General features: G+C 35.0%; 1 long non-coding RNA gene across 1 annotated transcript; it reads left to right on the top strand.

Annotated features, from left to right (window-relative positions):
- On the top strand, positions 5,020-8,564 carry LOC109707437. The gene is made up of 3 exons (XR_002215494.1): positions 5,020-5,624; positions 5,822-6,001; positions 8,462-8,564. It is a non-coding gene; the product is annotated as an uncharacterized LOC109707437 (long non-coding RNA).

The raw sequence follows: 9,747 nt of genomic DNA, 5'->3' as shown, positions 1-9,747 counted from the left end.
TTAATAATTTTTCTAATTTAGATACTAATTCTTTATTACTATTTAAAAAATTTAATGTAGATAATTTATTAGAAATATAGGGTTATTACTATAGGAATTTAAAAGTTCTTACTATCAAAAGTAAAAAAATTTAACGTTTTCTGATCCATTAGCCATCGCAAATTTCAACAAATTATTACTATCAAAAATAAAAAAATTAATATCCTACAATCTAATAAAATTTGAAAATTATCCGATCGAACTAGAAAAAAATTAACTAACAAATAAAATCACAAAATAATCTAAATTTCATTCTTATTTTATTAAAAAAAGATTTAGAAAGCAATAGGTATGGAAAGAAATTTTAATGCATAGTTTCTTAAGAAAAGATAAAGAGAGAAAAAGAAAACAAAGAGAAAATAAAAATTTTGAAATTATAGTAGAGGTAAATTGACTAAATTGCTTATGTATTAAAAGACAAAAATATTCTTTTTTGAGGTACCTGGTACTTCTCGCAAAGTGACTTACTATTGCAGGTCATAATTTTAAAAAAACTAAATCTGAGCCGTTGAATACGCATGAATGAAAGGTAACGAAAAAAAAAAAAGTATAGAAGCATTACTCACAAAGTAAAAACTAAATCTGAGCCGTTGAATACACGTGAATGAGCGGTAACGAAAAAAAAAAAAAAGTATAGAAGCATTACTCAGAAAGTAGATACATCTCGAGCTAACTTTATATATATGTAGCTGCCAAATCTCGTTATGTGGTAGCTCTCCACTCATCCTCGCGCATTGTTGGATCTGTAAATAAGATATAACAAGAGGATGAAAACGTATCAAGTTCTTCGGTGAATATAGGTTGCCAAGAGAAGCAATCTGTGCATATTAGCTCCAATAGGAGGCAAAATGCAAAGAAAACAAGTATTTCTTCACAATAGGAAAAATTAACTTATATTTAAACAAAGATAATAGAAATAATAATAATAATTACCATTAAACCTCAATTGCAAGTAACGAAGGGATCGAAATCGCACGCGCATATATATATATATATATAATTATGCTACTATACTATCAATAATACCAAACCCTTGGTACTATTGAGTTTTTGGGCGTTGGATGAAAGAATGTGCGATTCGGATGATAGTGGTCCCCGATTAAATTGATAGTGGTCCCCTAGGGTTGAGTCAGTGGTTGGTTTAATAGTATAATCTAACGGGTGGAAATGATCAAAGGATAGATCTAATGGTAGAAAACTCAATAGTACCAAGGGTTTGGTACTATCGATAGTATAGTAGCCGGACTCTATATATATATATATATATATAGAGTGAGGCTACTATGCTATCGGAAGCACGGAGCCTTCCGTGCTTCCAGCTTGTTTTCGATGTTGCGACTTTCGAATCGTCGATCAATTCCGTTAAACTTGATCTAGAGTATTTGAAGTACCTAGAAAATAAATTTTATTATTTTTCGATATCATTTGCCTAGTGAACGAAGGGGCTCAAAATCAACAGCTGGAAAATAAAAATCTTACAAAAGAATAATATGACATTAAAATTTTACCAAATCAAGATATTGATTCCTTGTTTTACTATAGATAAAGAATTTTCTAATCAAAATTTCACTGTGATTTGAATATTTTCTACATCGTTAAACTGCAAAACGGTCTCACTAACTGCCGTTGAAATTTTGTTCGATTTGAGCCCATTCGATCATTAGCAATGATATCGAAAAATAATAAAATTTATTTTCTAGGTACTCCAAATACTCTAGATCAAGTTTAACGGACGCGATCACGATTCGAAAGTCCAACATCGAAAACGAGCTGAAGCACGAAGGCTCCGTGCTTCCGATAAGCATAGTAGCCCTCACTCCTAATATAGTATATAGTACTATATATAGAGTGAGAGCTACTATGCTATCCAAAGCACGGAGCCTTCCGTGCTTCCAGCGTCGTTTTCGATGTTGCGACTTTCGAATCGTCGATCGTTCCGTAAACTTGATCTAGATATTTGAAGTACATAGAAAATAAATTTAATGATTTTTACGATATCATTGCCTAGTGAACGAAGGGTGCTCAAAATCAACGATTGAAAATAAAATCTTACAAAATGTAATATATGACATTAAATTTTAAATCAAAAAGATATTGATACTTGCTTTTATATAGTATAATAATTTCGATCAAATTCACCGTATTTGGATATTCTACACTCTTAACTTGCAAACGGCTGCACTACCGGCCATTGAAATTTGTTTATTTTTGAGCGCATTTGTCAACTAGGTAAATGATATCGAAAAATAATAAAATTTATTTCTAGATACTTCCAAATACTCATGAATCAAGTTTAACGGAGCCGATCGACGATTCGGAATAGTACAACATCGAAAACAACTGAAGCACGGAACTCCGTGCTTTCCAATTAGCATAGTAGCCTCACTCTATATTATATATATATTATATATATAATATATAATATATATATAATATAAATAGTATATATAGTATATATATATTATTATTGATATATATAGTATACACACATAGTATTGTAGTATGTATACATATATAGAGTTGAGCTGGAATACTATCGGTAGCAAACGGGCTCCGTTGCCACCCATTTGATTTTGATGATGGAGCCTACAAATCGACGATCGGCACCGTTGAAAATGATCTATACCACTTGAAGTAACTAGAAATCAAATTTCATACTTTTCCGATATTGTTTTCTTGTCCATCAAGTGGGTATAAAAATGAATGGCTGAAAATGAATATCCTCTAAAAAGTGATGATAGAAATTTTGTAATCATGATCGAGAGTATAGATCTTGTTTTAAATAGTTTAAAAAATTTTCTAACCAAAATTCAATTGATTTGGATAGTTTTATACCGTTAAACGAGAAAACCCCTCATATCAACCATTAAAATTACTACTTTTGAAACCCTTTGATCATTAGGTAAAGGATGTCGAAAAGATTTGAAATTTAATTTCTAAATACTTCAAGTGATATAGATCATGTTCAACGGTGTCGATCGTCGATTTGAAAGGCCCATCATCGAAAACAAATGGGTGGCAACGGAGCCCGTTTGCTACCAATAGCATTCCAGCTAAACTCTATATATATATATATATATATATATGTATCTATCTATTAATTTATATGAATTTTTAATATTTTTGTTATATAGCAATTTTTTCTTCATTCTTAGCAGCTTTGTTTTTTTTAACCGAACCACCTCTCTGAACTGAATCGCTCTTTCCCTTTCTCACTTGCCTCTTCTATGAACAGAACCATTTTTCTAATTTTTGAACCGAACAACTGATTATATGTCTGTAAAACTCTGAACCGAACTGAACCAAGCTGCCTTTCTCTCCTTTTCTGATTTTTTGTACAGTGAGGAATGTTTTCTCTCTCCACTCCACGTCATTCCTTCTCCCCCCTCGATTGCATGTTCCCTCTCTCCTCTCCATTTCTAATCAAGAGGTCGTTCCCTCTTCCCTCTCCACTACATCGCCCCTCTCCCTTCTCTATTTTCAAAGTCCGCTTCTACCTCGAAGCCGAGCACCTCTCCTCCGCCTCCGCTTCTGCCTTCGCCACCAATGGCGGCGCCGCTGTCATGCTGCCTCCTCTGCCGCACGTCTTCGGGTGCGTCACAGCGCCCAGCACAGCCGCACCGTCGAGATCTTCAACAACTTCGAGCTCCTATACTACCCCCACTCTCATACCCTGGATCGCTCCTTTCTCAAGAAGGAGCAAATTGGGTGCTGATGTAACAGCCAATAATATGCGTGCAAAAGATCAATGGGTTAGCTTTATGCTTTATTTTGTTTTCCTAATTCATCTTATTCAGTGGTTGGAAGGCATTGTGAAGAATTTATTCGATTGCGGCAATAATCGTGATAGCACTGATGGGGATATCAAGTTAAAAATGGAAGAGGTTTAGTGCAGGTAAGGATGATTTTGGCATATGATTTCTCCTGCAAATTCTTCTTGAAAATCATAATAATAATCATTTTCATATGTTATGCTCTAATGAAGATGTGCCCTTCAATTATTTTAACTAGTTAGAGACATATATAAACAAATTTGTAAAATCGTAACAAAATATAAAGTTATAGGCTTAATTGCGGCAACCAAGAGGCAGGTGACAAAAATGAAACAACTGAAAGGTTGAGGGGCCCCACTACAGATTTATCTTATTTTTGGATTCAGTATTTGCAAAGATGGTTATAATTTGAAATTGTTGCTTAATTTGTATAGAGTCATTAGAAAAAGGCCAGAAGAATTAGATTTTATCACACCTTAAGAGTGTAGAAAAATGCAGTTTTGGTCTTTAGTTCAGACCGAGTATGAAATGTAAATGACGCATGTAACTGTAGGATGTTGTATTGATCAGATTACTGATTTAGTTGGGCTTTTCTCAGTTTATAATTTCTATTGATATATAGATTTTCTCCATAGACTGTGGTTTCAAGCTATTTGAAAGGGCTGCCTTGCGCTTCTACTTAGTTTGTTGGTACATGTCACTAAGCTCTTTGAAGCATAATTCTTTGCAGAGTCAAGTCACAACTGGCAATAAAGCACATACTCTGATTTTGAATATCAAAGCCCTTTTGTGAACTTCTTAAAAGTGTTCTGGAAGAGAAAAAATGGCAGTAAGTATTTAATGATTGTTTGTTTTATTTTAAATATTGTTGTTACAAATGCAATAATATGTGAAACAGTGAAGGCTACTTTACTCCTTTAAGCAGAAGGCTCTCTCTCGGAAGGCATCATGCTAAACAGAAAGGGCTTATAGTGATGAACTAGACTCAGATAAGCTTTCGAAAAAGCTTGTGGCAAAATGTGTGCAATTATATATATATATATATATATATATATATATATATATATATATATATATATATATATATATATATATATATATATATATATATATATTTTAAATATGTATTTTTATTTTTGTAACTGGTGTTGTTGATTTCCCTTGTGTTTGTTCTCAGTAGCTTGGTTTTTTTTATTTTTTNGAAATTTTCTTACGTTAAGTTGAAAAATTTTGCACTTTATACTTACATATAAGTAGATAATTCTACAAGGGTATATATGTAAAATCTTTTTATGCAAGCATTCTTCTATTTCTATCGGTTAAAATTTGCTCTTTAAATTATTATTAACATAATTCAGGTAGAGTGCTTCCAAAGTATACACTTTTAACTTTTGGGTCCTTGGATTCATATATCGTCTTCAAATAATAACCCTAAGCATCCAAGAGTTAAAAAAAGTTGAAATTAATAAAGAAAGTTAAGTCCGACCTAAATATAGGCCCAAGGCCTGATACTCAATGGCCTTAAACCCATTAGCATGCAGTATATTTTGGCCAACGGATGAATGACAACTTAATTTAAAAATATTAAATATAAAAAAATATTACTTTTAAATTTTTATTTTTTGTTGCCAAGCAAATAGTTTCAATGAAAGAATTGCAAACAATTTACCATCCCCTCCTATGTTATTTTATATTTTTAGTGTCACGCCCCGAGACCCGCCTCTTTAGTCGGATTCGGGCGCACCGACAGACCGCCGAACGGACAGAGTTTTTTCTGTACATCCAAGGTGTCGCAACAGTACAAATCACGAGGTTCCAAACAATAACAGATTTCATATATGATTGCATAAGGAAGGCATCCAAAACATAACTACTAAGCTATTACAAGCATTCACAGTTCATCCAATTTACATATTACATTTTCGATTCTTTTTGCTTTTTGCTTTCAAATACAACCAACTATTAATACAATTTATTTCATTCCTTTCTTTTCTTTTCTACACCCTTAGGCTATGCTGACCCGGGGTACTTCTACCTCTAGTCTCCGTGGTAGGACGCTATCTATCGAGCTACCCATTTTCCTCGCGTCGCTGCGCCGCTCACATGTGGACCTGAAAAACGTGGGATGAGAACTATATAAATAGTTCCTAGTGAGTACGGCCACCCAAGAGAAGAGCTCAACCCACCAGGTACAAAAGAGGTAACAAAGCAAGTTAGTCCAACAGATATGTATAATCATATAATTTCATGCAACTAACCGCTATCATGTTTATGCCTCACAACATACAATATGTAAATCATGCAACCAATGCAAGTAGATCTATTGATTCTACTTTCTATTCCACAATCTATACCATTTACCATTTTATATCATTGGCCATTCTCTATCATTTGTCATTCTCTCCTAAGATTTTCTTTACCTTAGCCAATTATGCCACACGACTCGGTCTCGAGTCAATCATTTGCGGAATACCGAGCATATCCAGGCCTGAGGGAAGCCCAACCGCTTGCACCTCAGCTTTTAATCCACTCGATTATAGGTCATCCGTCGGGTGAGGAAATATCATCAAACCCTTGACCACAAGTCACACACCGGGCAAGGAGAGCCACACATACCCGTATCCACAAGTCACATACCGGGTGAGGAGAACCACACATACCCGTTGAATCACTGCTGGACAAGGAGAATCACACATACCCGCAGTTATGATTCACTTGCCCATACCCGCAAGTATCATCGGCTGTCGAGCGAAGAAAACCACACATACTCGCAACCACCAATCCTAGGGATTCCGGAATTCACTTTCCAAGTCTCAAGGGTTAACCATGTACCCTGTATTGTCAACCTCTCTAGGTTCGACTCATACATATCTAGTGGCCATTCTACCACGATAATCCACAACCTAGGTATAACCACACTAGGTTCAATACCACTACATCTCATAACCTAGGTTCAACCACACTACGTTCTATGTCATTCCCACCTAGATTCACTCAACTCTAGGTTTACTGTTCAACCTATATTCAATGACACTAGGTTCAATGCCACTCATACTACTTGTTATCCTAGTTGTCCACACCTAGGATTCATAGTTTTCATGCCACACTTGTCCAGTTCTCTAATTTTTCTAGAGTTCATCGACCTATGTCACATCCACATCTAGGCATACATATACACATCCTATATGTTCCACATGCCTATGTTATCATTATCCAATGGTAGGTAATTCCCATCTAGTAACACATTATATAACAATCATTTAAATCATATATAATCTACCACCATATACATGCATGCATCAATAATAAAATCATACTTCACTCTTTGGCATGAAAGTGACCTAATCACTTCGGTGAAGCACAACCCACCTTACAACACTTTCGATTGCTTGTAGACACTTGCAATCGGGCTCCCGCGACACACGTCGCCCGGTTCGGCTCGAACTCGCAATCGATCACCGAACGCTCACCGAACTCCAACATAGAGTTGTCTAGGGCTCTCCTCTATCCTTTAATTAGAGAATTAGGAGAACGATTAGGTTTAAAACCCATAAACTCCAAAACCCCCAATTCCAAACCCTAGTTTCCCACTTCTCCAAAACACCCCAAAATTCATGGAGAAACATGATTAACTAGCTTAGAATAGTCTACGGATCTCCAACACATCAATTTTAAAGGATTTAATCCAAATCCTAAACTTTTAACCCAAAAACGAGCCTCGAGTCGGAAGCACACCGAGCCTCCAAGCGCTCGAGGACTCGATCCACTGCTCCCTACGCATTCCCGAACTCACTTTCTACCAAAACCCTAAGTTTGGGAGAGATCAAGGGAGAGGAAGAAGAGATTGGGAGAGAGTAGAGAGCTTCTCTCTCTCTCTACCATATGTGTGTTGTGTGTGTGTGTATAATGGCTGAGAGAGGAAGAGGAAAAGAAAGGAGGATCTCTTTATAAGCCCCCTCAACAAGGATTACCAAAATGCCCTCATTCTGGGCTACCCGCGCGTGCGGGTCCGGACCCTGGCTCTAGGGTCCGGATCCAGTTGGTCCCATCAGCCTGTAAACTGCATTTTTTCGAAAATGCAAGTTCTCGCTCCTTGAGCCTCTTATCCACTTCCAACCATTCCAAAACCCTCAAAACACATTTTTTAGCACGTTTAAACCATCTTCTCACTTGTACTTTGTTGGATTTAGCCCAAAGTCGTAATTGCAGAGGTTCGATATGTTACATCTAGCTAGGCTCATTTTTTTAAATGATGAACAAAGCGAATAGCTTGCTATGTCGAAAAAAAAAAGAATTCTTCTGTTGCAACAGCAAAACTGCACAACTCTTGCATTCAAATCACCTCCACCAAAAACTCATCAATCTTAATAATCCAACTTATCCTGTTTATTTCCAGCTTCACAATCTCACAATCATTTTTCTAAAAATAAATAGAAAAAATTAAAAAATATATAAAGTGCTTCTAATGCCAAAGAGAGGTGTTTGTCTCTTAAGCATGTAAAGCGCCCATTTCCTCTGCTTCTAAGATACCATCACACGCTTCATACTGAGATTAGCTTCTCACACAACTCCTGTAAAGCATACAAGTGATTATAGTATCAACAACGATGAGGGTGGAATATTTGTAACCAACTAGCAATCCTTCACAGAATGTTGAGACGTCAAATCCGGGTCTCCCCACTCTAAGTCGGAACAAGGCTTCGATCGCGACTTTGTTCTATATCTATGATCATGTGGTTCGAAATTCGAAAGGTAAAGTTGTTAGAACTATTTGATCTCTACAAAACTCGATTGAAAATTTTAATTTGATATCTTCAATTGACACAACATTTATATTAATACTTTGCAAAATTATTTGGTGAGAAGTTACCATTCATTCCTATAGAAAATATATACATTAGTTCTTTTTTTTCCCACCTCTTTTATGCAACTTACTGTTGTCATGTACTATTTAGATTCAGCTTCTAAAGTGTACACCAAGTTACATGGCAAAGTTTCATATTAAACTAAATACTTGCCAAGTCATCAAGTAAAGTGTTTGCAAGATCCTTCATTGTAAGTTGGTTTATAGAACAAAAATAAATCTATTTTTCTTTCTTCATCTATAGATAGCGATTTTCATTTCTTTTCCTACAAGCAATGCATTAACAGAGTTAAATAGTTATTGTAACCTTTTTTCTTATATTATGAGACAACAGAGCCCCTTGCAAATAGTGCGAGTTTTTTTCCTTTAGTTGGATTAATTGTTATATTATTTTTATTTAATTATTGTATTATGAAAATTTTTGTAATCATTGATTTGAATGGTATGCAGGCTCTCTTGAACAAAATTGATAGAGTTCTCTTGAATTGATTGATTGATTATTTTTTTCTCATCGTAGTTTAGTTTATTAGAAATATGAGCTCAATCGTTGCAATTTACTATACCCGTTACTTTTGTAGTTTTATAATTTTTTGATGCTTTGAAAATTTTTATGCACTAATTGGGTAGTTCCCTTGCAATGTTTTTCTACACCAGATGTTTTCAAGTATTGTTTTAACTTTTTTGCTCATGATGTTTGCAGCAACTGTTATGCAATATATTTGCAATAACTATTATGCAATATATACTCTCTGTGTTGTTGACTATCTGTGTGCTTATGCTCCTTCTAATGATTCATGATTTTTTTTATTATTTTTTGGATAGCTTGATATTTGGTAGGCTTTTTGGTTAGTTGCAGTTTAAGCTGATTTTTCTCTTCATGGTTTCACATATTCATTCCTTCATTCCGTTGATCAAAGGCCTTATACGTTTATGCTTGCTTTCTCTTGAAGATTTAGTTGTGTTTTTTTTTGGACAAGTGTTCTTGCTTGCTTGTTTGGTTTGCTTTTTTTTTTTTTTTTACTTGTGTCACGCCCTGTCGTCCCCTCTCCAATTAGGTAGAAGGTTCATGCA

The sequence above is a fragment of the Ananas comosus genome, linkage group 1, assembly GCF_001540865.1.
Source record: "Ananas comosus cultivar F153 linkage group 1, ASM154086v1, whole genome shotgun sequence".
Lineage (NCBI taxonomy): Eukaryota > Viridiplantae > Streptophyta > Magnoliopsida > Poales > Bromeliaceae > Ananas > Ananas comosus.
The sequence above is the reverse complement of the archived record's forward strand: the minus strand, read 5'-3'. Positions and strand labels throughout refer to the sequence as shown.